Consider the following 13138-nt stretch of genomic DNA (forward strand, 5'->3'; position numbering starts at 1 on the left):
CTTGACTAAAGCTGGATAATACACAAGAAACAAACCACCACGACAATAACAAGAACTTCCACATGATAGGGCCCTTAGGAAGCAGTGAGAGCTGAATCTCTTTCTAGCACCCAAGTTTGCATGAAGATGCCAAAGTTTAGCCCTCAACCTGAACTGCTCCATCCACAAAGCCAGCAGGTCTTCATAGGCAGCCGTCCTTGCAACGCACTGTGAAGACAGCCTCCCTACCACATTCCCGGTGTCTCCACAGGGTCTGCTGCTTCCCAAGTCTTGAAGACATGAGACGAAACCCCAAGGGCTGCGTTAACAAGGGCCCCAAACACAGGCAAGCCAAGCCAGCAGTTGTGGCAAAGCGTCCTGGATTCCCATGAGAAACTCTCTGGATCTGGTTCATCGAAGTCACAGGAGACTGAGAACAGGCGGCCACAAAGGGTTTAAAAATACTGTGGCTGAAAAAAAAAAAAAAAACAACCAAAATAAAATAAATAAAAATACTGTGACTGCTGGAGATTTCCCTGGCCATATTTAGCTCACCCGGCTCACAGGGGTAGGAAAGGGCTGGAAAGAGACAAAGGGAGGCGGTGGGAGCGAAAGGGTGCTGCTCCCCTTAGGAATTAGGATGCAATAGGGCAGCTGCCTTCCTGCCCCCACCCCAAGGCTCCCTGGAGCGCCTGCTTTCTCCAAGGAAGTTGCAGTACTCCTCCGCCATCCCTGGACATCTGCTGGGCTTGTCTATTTTCTGCTACAGGCAGAGAACAGGAAGGAAGAGTTTGTTTCCTGTAAATAGAGGGAGAGAAAATTACAGCTATTATTGTTTTGACAACGGAAGCCCTCCCCGAAGCTTGCCCCACGGTTCATTCCTGACAGGCATCAGGTCTGAGTTGCTCTCTCGGCAGAAAACGCCTCCCATGGGGTCCCCAGGGAAAGCTGAAAACCTTGATGGCTTTGCATTAGGTGTCTAATGGCAAAGTGATGTGATTCTGGGCAATCTTGATATCGGGCTGTGGAAATGGAATGCAACTTTGTGTTTTGATGAATGTTTTGATGCAAAACCTCTGCTGCCCTTGGTGAGCATGTTGGAGCCTGACACACACAGCAGGGTTGCAAAGGCCTTGATAACACAAATTATTTAACTGGTAACTACTTCCCCTTGCTCCCTGTTCTCCCAAACTTTATTTCTTTTGACGATTCTTGGCTTTTTAAACTATAGACACATGTATATTCACTGCAAGGGCTTCCCTGGTGGCTGAAATGGTAAAAAAAAAAAAAATCCATCTGCAATGCGGGAGACCTGGGTTTCATCCCTGGGTCTGGAAGATCCCCTGGAGAGAGGCATGACAACCCACTCCAGTATTCTTGCCTGGAGAATCCCCGTGGCCAGAGGAGCCTGGCGGTCCACAGCCCACAGGGTCACAAAGAATTGGACATGACTGAGCGACTAAGCATAGCACAGCACATATTCACCGAAAAGGTATAAATTATCCGCAACATACTGGGTATCCTGTCTTCTACTTTGAAAATGTGACGTGTCTGCATGTTGTTGGGGATATATTTGACCGTGATCCTCAGACATACATTTGTTATTTTTAGATGTTTTAAAGTCACCTTTTACATGACTGGTATTTGAAAAAGAAAAGAGGTAGGAATTAGACAGAACTTAGATTGGGAGCCAGGGAAAATCTATGACTATGCACATTTCCTAATGAGAATGAGACTTGTTACTACAAGGGAGTGATTTTCTCCTACTGGTAGGAGAAATAAACTTAATTTTGATAGTGGAAGCAGGATTCATATTTTTGTCAAATGTAGGAAGAAAGGGTTGTTTAGATGTCTTTTTGCTGAATTTTTTTTTTTCTTTTTTGCTGATTTTTTTTTTTTTTTCTGCAGCAGTAACAGAACACCCTAAATAGAGTTGTTATGGGATCACTTTTATTCTTGGCAAGCAGATGGCACAGTGGTAAAGAATCCACCTGCCAACACAGGAGATTCAGGAGACTAGGTTCAATCCCTGGGTTGGGAAGATCCCCTGGAGGAGGAAATGGCAACCCAATCCAGTATTTTTGCCTGCAAAATTCCATGGACATAGAAGCCTGGACCACAGTTCGAGAAGAGTCAGACATGACTAAGCACAACAACAAATTGTGAAAATACACCCTTTGTTTGTCCTCCTTTACTAGCTGTTCCTTTTATCATTCTTTCCTGGTCCCTTGTCCTCAGCTCCATCAGGAAAGACAGTATGTCCCAAGGCTCAATGTTGGTTACTCTTCACTGTTCTTCCTAGGATTTTGGCTTTAATAATATCGATATGCTGATGGTTTTCCAATCTGTGACTCTGGGCATCACCTGTCACTGGGATTCCAGATTCTTAGAAGTCACAGCCTACCTGATGAATCTGTTTGGCCATCTTACATCTCAAATTTGACATGCTTAAACCAGAGCTCATGTTTTCCCCATCTCAAAACCTGCTCTTGCTTAGTATCCTCTTTCTCAAAAATTGTTACCACCATTCACCTAGTTGCACAATCAAGACATCACTCCTGAGTCTTCTTTTCCCTTTATCTCCAATATCCAATCTGCCAGCACTTTCTCTTATTTTGATTTCCAACTGACATCTTCTCTCTTCCACCAACATCATGGCGGCTCTCCCAGTCCAAGTCACCTGGCCTACTGCAGTAGCCCCCATCTGACAGCCATATTAAACACTTGTACACCTAAAATCCTTCGCATACAGTAGCCAGGGGCTTCCCAGGTGGCACTGGTGGTTACGAACGTGCCTGCCAATGCAGGAGACTTAATACATGAAAGTTCGATCCCTGGGTCAGGAAGATCTCTTGGAGGAGAACATGGCAACCCACTCCAGTATTCTTGACTGGAGAATCCCCATGGATAGAGGAGCCCGGCAGGCTACATACAGTCCATAGGGTCACAAAGAGTTGGACACAACTGAAGCGACTTAGCACACACGCACAGTACCCAGAGTGGTCTTTTGAATATGTAAATGAGAGAAAATAACTTATTTGCTTAAAGCACTTTAGTACCTTCTCATTATACTTCGAATAAAATTCAAAAACCTTATGCTGACCTGCAAAATCCTGCCGCTGGTGATCTCTTCTAGAGAACCTAATCCCCTTTACTTCTGCACTCAACCATCTTAATCTTCTCCAGAGCCTTCCTTTCTCCACTTGAACCTCCACTGGAAATGTCCTTCCCTTAGAATTTCATGCCATTGGCTCCTTCTTGACCCTCAGATCTCAGTTTAGATGTCATCTTCTCAGAGAGGTCTAATGCTTCACTATTTCTATCATTGAGCTTATCACTGCCTGGTGGTTCCTTGTTCATTTGTCTGTGTATTATTTCTTTCTCCAGCAATATCATAAGCTCTTATGAGCAGAGACCTTGTCCTCATATCCATTGAGGTAGTCTATGTACCTAGAAGAGTGCCTGGCATGCCCTGATGCTAGATAACTGTTGAGTGAATGAGAGAATCAATAAACATACTCTCAGGGGGTGATCTGTGACATCAGGAAAGACTTCCCTAAAAAAGTGTTGCTTGAGCAGAATCCTAAATGGTGTGTGGAAATTAACGGAAAGAATTCATGCAGAAGAAGAGGCGAGAAAAGTCTTGTATGCAGAAAAAACAAGAGGTGTAGAAACCTGGAGTTGGGAAGAGCACCCCACCTTTATTACGGTGTAAGGAGGGACTCTGTTCAGAGTGTGTGGATAGCGGAGAGCAGTGTGAACTTAGACTGGGAGAGGTATGCAGAGCTTCTAGACAAGATGAGGATTCCTAACTTTACTGTCAAGGCTTTGGAAACCATTGTGTGTTTAAGCAGGCAGATGCTCTCTTAATATTGCTTTCTAAAAATATCCCTTTGTCTGCAGTGTAAAGAAGAGGCTGGGGTATGGGCAGTGTGGCTGTTGCTCTTTCTGCCATTAGGGTGCTGCTGCAGTAATCTAGAGGAAAGATCATGGCAGCTTGGTGAAACAAGTGCCGGAGGAGAATAAGAAACTGGGATGGACTCCAGAGACAACTGGGGCTTCCCTGGTGGCTCAGTGGTAAGAAATATGTCTGCAATGCAGGAGATATGGCTTTGATCCCTGGGTCAGGAAAATACTCTGGAGAAGGACATGACAACCCTCTTCAGTATTCTTACCTGGGAAATCCCATGGACAGAGGAGCCTGGCGGGCTAAGTCCATGGGGCCGGCAAAGACTCAGACATGACTTATTGACTAAACCACCACCACCAGAGCCAATTAGGAGGGGAAAGAATTAGTGGTGTTCAATTTCATAAAGGTAGAGTGATGGAGGGTGGGAAAAGACGGTGGCCTTAGGCCTGAAACTCAAGTTTTTGACTTGTATGCATACTTCAGTGGAGGGTGGCACCATTTATGGAGAAAGAGAACATGAAATAGAATTAGAATGACAAAAAATATCAAAGTCTTGATTTTCTATATATTGAATCTGAATGCCTTTAATATATCTAAGCGGAGACGTGGAAGTAGACAGCTGGAGTCAGGTGTAGGGAGCTCAAAGAAAAAGTATGGTGGGCAGGAGATATAAATTGGGGAACACAGGTTATAATCAATGCACAGGATGTCAAGGACCACCTTAAATTAGTTATACTTGCCATAGAAGCTAACGCACAAATATAAGCTACTTATCTACAAATACAAATGTAAGTGGTGAGTAGGTATGAAGGCAATTTTTACATGTTATTTTGAAGAAGCAAAATAAATGTTCATTTGGAAAGTTTTTTATTTAAGCTTAGTAGGAAAAAAAATGACTTGACAGGAAAATCATATTTAAATTTGCCGTGAACATTCACAACGGTTTTTTTCTGCCCGAATTTCAAACTGGTTACAAATTACCTCATTAAAAACCCTTTAGATGACTACTTCCTTTATGGGCCAGTTTATTGGGATTCCAAAGCTAGGTTAGTAATGGAGCAAATATATTCTACAGAAACATTTTTATTGTAATTACATCACAACTGTTTTCTGGGTTGAAGAATTATAAAGAAAGAGGTATATGTTCCTTATAGCACAAAGTAGCAGTTGCCCACCTTGCAAATCTGACTCATCTTTCATTGTACTCCAAAGCCGACAGCCTGACATGAATTGATTGGAGTAGAGAGGGTGAGTTTATTGTGTTTAAGTTTGAATTGTTTTAAGTGAGACAACGCGAGTGTGAAAGTGTGTCAGAGGAGGCACGCATGGAGGGTATGTGTGTGAGGGTATCCACTCCACAGTAATGAACTACACCAGTTTCCTAGGGTTGCCATGACAACACTCGACAAACTGGATGCTAGAAGTCTGAAATTAAGGTGTTGGCAGGGCCGTGATCCCTCCAACTCCTCCAGGGTAGGAGCCTCCCTCGCCTCTTGTGGCTCCAGGCAGTCCTTGGCTGGTGCAGTCCTAAGTCTCTGCCTCCGGGTCTGTATGTCTTCATGACATTTTCCTCATTGAATCTCTGTTTTCTATTATTAGGACACTAGTCATATTGGATTACAGCCCACTAACTTGAATATGACCTCATCTTAACTCATTACATCTGCCAAGACCCTATTTCCAAAGAAGTTCCCATTCACACATATTAGGAGTTAATTCTTCAACATGTCTTTTTTTAGGGAGGTGGGGAAGGAACACAATTCAACCCAGAGCTTGAACTATGGGAGCTAATGGAAATGCACGTGCGAGTGTGCAAGGGAGGGCTCAGTGTAAGACTGTGTGTATGTTTGTGTGAGTGTGCATTCGTGTTGTAAAGAACTACAACCAAGTAACCAGTTCCTTGATCTCTATTGATTCCTGGTTCCTGCTTTCAGCGGTTACTTGGAGAGCTTTTATGCTGTCCCATGATTCCATTCACAATGAGTAATGGATCGTTTCCGGGCTCTCACTCCCACTTTTAATGAATACCAACACTAATTAACTGACAGTAACATGGAGTTGCTCCTGGCGGTATGAATCTCTCGCTGAGGTCATAACGGCTGTTGGAAATGTAATTTATTACCTTGTAAGGCACATTCTGGGACTCTCGGTGTGAAGACCATTTTTGCAAGTGCCAAGGCCGTGTTAGGCAGACCTTTAAGGTAATATGTTCCATAGCTCCTGGGCCTTGGCATAATGATGCAGCAAAGGCACAATGGTTCTGCTGGGATGCTGTAAAGATTTCCAACCACAGTACCATCTGCTGGGAGGGACAGACGAGTACTGTTTGAACCAGGACTCCTGCTTTTATCCTGAAACCAGAGAAAGCAGGAGAACACCCTCCATTATCAGGACACGGTGTATTATTACTGTTATTTGTATTATTAGCCTTCGAATTGTTCTGGGAGTGAGAGAATTGCATCTCAGGGAGAAGCAGTGCCCTACAAGCCATATCAAGGATGTGTGACTGGGAGGACAGCAGGCACCCGGGCCCTGGTGAGCCCTGCAGTGAGGTCACTTGGGCAGCCGGCTTCAGGACCCAGCTCTGGACTCCCCATGAACTCTACCAAATTAGCTTTACATGAGGAAGCCGTCTTGCTTCTCTAGAGGATCAAAGTAGCTGGACCCGGTCCCAGTGTTCTGTAGATAAGCAGGTCACAGGATACGTTCGCGCCCTGTTCTGCTTCTAGCACACCACGCTGCGGATGCCTCTGTATTTTCCAGTTAATAACCATAGAGGGAACTCAGGTCCACGTGCTTCCTTCTCTTATCTGCACTAATCTGCTGACCTGAGATCATTTATGTACCCTCCACTCTTGTTACAACACCTCTGGAACCATGTAACATTTTTTTCTCATGTCTGGGCTACTGTTCCCAACCCAGTCCTTTTATCCTTTGTACTAGTAACAGCATCTCCTTGTAACACTTAACATGCTTGTCTCGCCAGGGCAGCCTGACAAGGGAAAATATGTAAATATGATTTTCAAAATGACATTTGAATAGTGGAAAATCACAGGACTAACCAGCCAAAGTAGTAAGAACAAAGATAGTCAAAAGATGTATTAACAAAAAGAATAAAGAATGGAAGACAATAACATGAGTTAGGATGAATTTTAGCTGTTCAGTGGCGGGTGTTATTGGTCAATATTCCATGCTTGGATTTGTTCTCCTTTTTCTGACACTCAGTCCTCATAGACAAAGACCACACTGTACATCCATCCTTATATATAAATATGTGGTAAATGTGACCATGAAGTTTTGAGAATGACTTTTTGAAAAATGTCAGAATGTAAATATCCAAATTATTATTTTCCTTAATCCTGGAAACATGTGGTCATTCCAATGCAACTGTATTTATCTAAAAGCCTGTGAAACTGTTCTTTTAGAAGCATCTTTGAATTTAGTTTGTGAAAACTAAAAACAGAAAGCATACTCATTACTTTGTGTTCATATCTGACATACGTCCTCAAACTGTTTAATTATCTGGAATACTTATCATATTCAGAGATAGTCCTAAACATCTTGTCTTTAAGCCAACCCCTTTGAATAAACATTTGCTATTATGTTTTTAATTTATTAGGTATTTTAATAATAAAGGTAATATATATTCATTATAAGTCAAATATATGTATAAGGAAAAAATAATAATCTCCATCCTCTTCTCTCCCACAAATATCACCCTCATGAACAAATAAAATATGGCACAACTATACTAAAGAAAATAAACAGCTATATGTATTAACCTGAAGGGATTCCAAAGGCATACCTTAAATAAAAAAGAAAGAAGGATAGTGTATACAGTATCACTTTATTTTTATTTTAAATTCTGTTTATAAATGAATAGATCTGTATCATGGAAGCACCATATTTTATTCAAGTATTGCCCTATAAGTGGATAGTGAGGATATCTGCAGTTTGTTTCCACTACAAGCAATGTTCCAGGAAACTTTCTTAATCTTAGTCACCTTTATATCTTCAGAAGATATCCCCAAAGCTGGAATTTTGGGGTAAAAATGCATATGTCACATTTTTTGTTACTCCTATGAAGAAAAAAATTCTTAGAACTGATAAGGCATAATTGACATTTTATTAATAGAAAAATTAAAAATCCAATTTGTGTTTCTCTATTCTCATAATAAGGAAAAAACTATCTAGATTATTGTTCAACATTAAGGGAGCACATGTTCTTATGACACAACAAACCCACCGCAGTCATGGGCAACTGTGCTTGTTAAAGGCAGTCACTTACATTATTTCTCACTCTTGAGTGTCTAAAGCCAAGCTTCAAAAGGAAAATGACAGCGATGTGAGCATAAAGGAAAAAATATCTCCAGCTACACTATTAGATAAAACCTAACAAGAAGTACCCAGAAGATGTCAATTTGATCATTCTGTTTTATGACCACAAAGTATACAATAATCCAAGTCTAGACATATTATTAAATCATCGTAAACTCTGCCAGAAAGAAGCAACCATTTCACCCGTTTGTGACTTTCTCTAATTACTCAATAAATACCCACGATAGCAATGTCTGTGTTTCATCGTTGAGTCATTCTTCTAGCCCTATCACCTCCCTAATGTCATCACAATGACTTGTCGGTACATAAGATGCATACTGATGAAAAATACTGCATGCCAGTTTGCAAAGAGTAACTGGTACAAAGACCATCAAATAATGTGTCCACCAGTAGCCATGAAATATTGTCTTCCATCTGTAATTATAATTTAGTGCTTTCAGTGCTTCAAGAAAGAGGGAATACTCTTCACACTTTATAAAATAATGAGAAGCAAGGTTATTGAGAACTGGAGAAGAGTTCTAGTATGTCCCATAAAGTATAAATTATATCTCATTTGATAAATATTTATTGAGTGCCTCCTCTCTGCCAGGAATAGTCCAAGGTATAAGGGACATAGAAATGGAGTAACTAGTCACTGCCTCCAATAAAGGCAAGAGACAAACCAGTAGCCACATTTCCAGCAAGTGTGGGAGGAGAGGTGATGGAGATGTGTACAACTTGCACTGGAAACCAGAAACCGGTCCATACAGAACTGAAAATAGTCTAAAATACTCATTGCCTTTGACAAAGAAGTCCACAGAGCTGAACATTTAGTTTGCTAAATAGTACAGCAAGCTCAAAGATTAAGTCAATAACAAAAAAATGATATAGTAGCAAGTAGGAAATCTGCAAGGTTACAATTAAACTCTTCATTTTGAAAAACCTAAATACACACTCACATATATTTATGATGGAGCCCCTACCAGGCCACTCACGCTGGGGACAGGAACAAACAAACTTTCTAAATTGTGAAATCAATTTATCAGATAAAATTCTTCTTTAGCCACATCCACATAATAATAAACCACTGTACCGTGAGGTTTGACTGTATTTCTACAATCTTAATAAAAGTCATTGAAAACAAAAATCTTTTTATTTAGTTTTTACTGACAGAGATAGACTTCTGTGTGACACAGCAATTACAGCTTAATTAGGCTTCACAGATGAGCTACAAAACATTTTTTTAAGAAACGCTAAAGAATCTATAAAAGTATCCCAAGGGAAAAAAAAATTGATACGTCTTTAAGAATACCCACATAATCCACTTTTAAATGGAAACAGTAAATGATGTGGGTGTAACAAAGCACTCATAAAATATTTCCATCAGTGTTTACTTTTAATCCAAAAACAATAATCCAGGACTTCCCTGGTGGTACAGTGGATAAGAATCCACCTGCCAATGCTGGGAACACGAGTTCGATCCCTGGTCCGGGAAGACCCACATACTGCAGAGCAGCTAAAGCCCGCGCACCACAACTAGTGAAGCCCATGCGCCTGGAACCTGTGCTCCCCAACAAGAGAAGTCACCGCAGTGAGAAGTCCACTCATCACAACAGAGAACAGCCCCTTCTTGCCACAAACAGAGACAGCCTGTGCAGCAATGAAGACCCAGAGCAGCCACAAATGAATATAAATTAAAAAATAAAATACAAACAATAACCCATAAAACCACAAATTTAACCCTGAGCTTTGCTTTTGGAAAAAAAAAAAAAATCCAGTTTTCTCTGTTCCCTGCCGCTCCCCACAGCAGAGGGGTATCTGCTGCTTTCTCATTTGCTTGCCTAACATGAAATGTTCTTAAGTAGTTTGCTTAAGGGAAACATTGTGTATCTTCACTTCGTGTTTTCCTGCAAAGGAATAAAAATTAAGGTCTTTATTATTTTTTAAAGCCATTTTGCAAGGACTCCAGGATATCATAAGCTAGCACTCATCTATATATGAGCACATTACCCATGCCTTTCCTTTCTTCTCCCCTCCCTTCCTCCCTCCCTCCATCCTCTCCCCCTTCCTTCAACAGTATTGAGCAATAACAATTACATGTTTATCACAGTGCTATCTATACAGATTCCAAAGGCAGACTTAACAATTATATCACAGCTGTTCTATTAAAGGATTTCACAGAACAATGTGGAGATTGCAAATGTACACGGTTACATGTAGAAAACCGAACACTTCTGATTCAGTATCATTTCACAATTTCATTAGTAGGATGAATGACTGAGTACAAGCCTAGTTATCAATACCTTGAGGCCAAAACTTTTCTCCCCTGCCTTGGGGGACAATGTTCCAAATTCCGAGTGATCATGTAAAACTGGAAATGTGGTCAGTTGGAAACCAATTAAAATCAATTAAAAAAAAAAAGGTGCAGACTAATTTAGAACTAGGAAAATACACAAATAAAATTATTGAGAATGACTTTTTATGTGAAAGAATAATAGAAAAGTATTCCCCAATCCTGGATTCAGAGTGAATACCACATGACTACTGCAGCATTTCAGAACAATCATTTTTTCAGAGCAGGCATAACAGGCTGTGGGAGCTGGAGGCTGATTCTTGCCCTACACACACATGTAGATCTGTGATCACGCTTGGTCACTAAGTCGTGTTCCGACACTTTGTGACTCTGGGAACTGTAGCCCATCAGGCTCCTCTGTCTGTGGGATTCTCCAGGCAAGAACTGGGATTCTCCAACCCACTGGAGTGGGTTGACATTTTCTCTCTCAGGGATCTTCCGGACCCAGGGATGGAAGCCAAGTCTCCTGCATCTCTGGTACTGGCAAGTGGATTCTTGACTTATGAACCACCAGAGAAGACCCATACCAACCTGTGTTACTCAGCTGGGGTACATCTATTGAAAAAAAACATTGATGTTATGAGAAAATTCACAGAGAAGCCTTACTTATGATATTATCGGGTCTCTTAAAGTCTGTCAAGTGGCCCCTGAGGATATTCACAGCATGAGCCCAAACCTCCGTTCCCCACTTCCATTGAGGAAGACACAGGGACACACTATTGAGGAAAGCATGTGGGTGAAGGAAACAGACAAGAAATGAAACCTGCCTCTCTGCCGTGGGATCAGATTAGAGCCTCAACTTTCTGAAATATCTATAGTGTGGGCCCTCCTAGAAATGGGGGGCGGGGCGCAAAACTCCAAACGCCGACTTTAAAGAGCTACTTAATAAGCCAGGAGTGTCCCAGGAAACTAAAACATAGCTATAGTTCTCTTTTGACTGGACTATATCTGTATATATGAATTATTTACATGTAACACAGAGGCTTACAAGGAACAGAAAGGAGAACTTTTTATTTATTTACTTGTTTTATAGCCTACATCACATCAGAAAGGATTGTAAATGACTTACAAAGATTCCGGGAAGATGGCAGTGGTGAAGGCATGGTATTTGAATATCCCTGAATTCCCCTCATAAAGAACAGACAGAGCCACTATGATACCAGAACCCCACAACCCACAGGCAACATGTGCAGTGAACTAAGTGACGAAGTATCCTCCACAAACCTCAAACTACGAGCACCCACAGCTACAAGATCTGTGTGTGGTCATCCTCAGCGCAGAAGGATGCAGAGAGAAGCCGGCAGGCATCTGGCAGCCCTGAGCCTAGGAGAGGCCCACTGAGCTCTCCCGAGGGGCCCACAGCCCTCTGAGAGAGTGGTTAGGCTGGAGGGTTTCATCAAAGCTCCCTGCCAAGACAAAGCCCAGCAATGAGAAGAAAGCACTGCGGAGGTAGAATTCAACATGTGCAAGAGCAACAGGCGCAGAAGAAAGAAAAAGGTCTGGATAAGTGCTAAGGCAACAACAGAAGAAGGGGGCTTCCGTGGTGGTACAGCGGATGGGAATCCACCGGCCAATGCAGAGGACACAGGTTCGATTCCTGGTCTGGGAAGATTCCACAACTACAGAAGCCGGCACGCCCTAGAGCCCACCACTGAGAAGTTCCCGAGGGAAACTGTACTGAGGACCAGGCCCAGCAAAATCACGTCCTTTAATAGTGCAGAGTCTTGATTCTAAGGCTTGTCTAAGTCTTGACGTCTCTTGCTTGAGGCCAAAAGGACGGATTGTGTGGAGGATTCTGTGTAAGCGGAAGCAGGACTAGAACCTGTGTTCTGTGATTCTTAGACCGCCTCGGCCTGCCATTCTCACAGTGAGTGCAGCGGGGGGAGGCTGAGAAGGGCAGCTCGGAGACAGGAGAGCAACATCTGCAAGAGGCAGAGGGCTCAGAATAGCTCTTGAAACAGGCTTAACTCATATCCTCGGGCTGCAATCCCATCCCGGGCAGGGGAATGATCAGAGGACCCATTGTGGGCAGGGGTTGGGGAGAGAGGGGCTTCCAGCCACACCCACCATGGTCAAAGCTGATCATGATGTGATCGAAATGCTGCTTATGGTGGCAGATATGGGAGCAGAAAGGAAGGGCTTGATGAGAGATCACAATTACGGAAAGAGAAGAACCATCCAAAGCCACAGTTTTGAGCCAAAATAATGGGAATAATGTACCGAGAGAACTGTGGGGACCAGAAAGAGATGCTTGCTCTGAGTAGATAATTATTCCTCCCTCTTTTTAACACATCACAGTATAGCAAAGCTCACAAAACGTAAATGAAATTTCAAATCCCTATTGCACCATCTTGGAGGCTTCAACAAAGACGAGTAATTCAACATGCAAGTTTCCCCACAAGTTCATGTTTTATTTTTTGTTGTTTTTTGGTTTTTTAATCTGGAGAGATTTTTTTTAAAGGGAGTGTACCTATAAGATGGGGCTTCCCAGGTGGCACTAGTGGTAAAGAACCCGTCTGCCAATGTAGGAGACTTAAGAGATGAGGGCTCAATCCCTGGGTTGGGAAGATCTCCTGGAG

The sequence above is a fragment of the Dama dama genome, chromosome 28 (genome assembly GCF_033118175.1).
Source record: "Dama dama isolate Ldn47 chromosome 28, ASM3311817v1, whole genome shotgun sequence".
In the NCBI taxonomy this organism is placed as follows: Eukaryota; Metazoa; Chordata; class Mammalia; order Artiodactyla; family Cervidae; genus Dama; species Dama dama.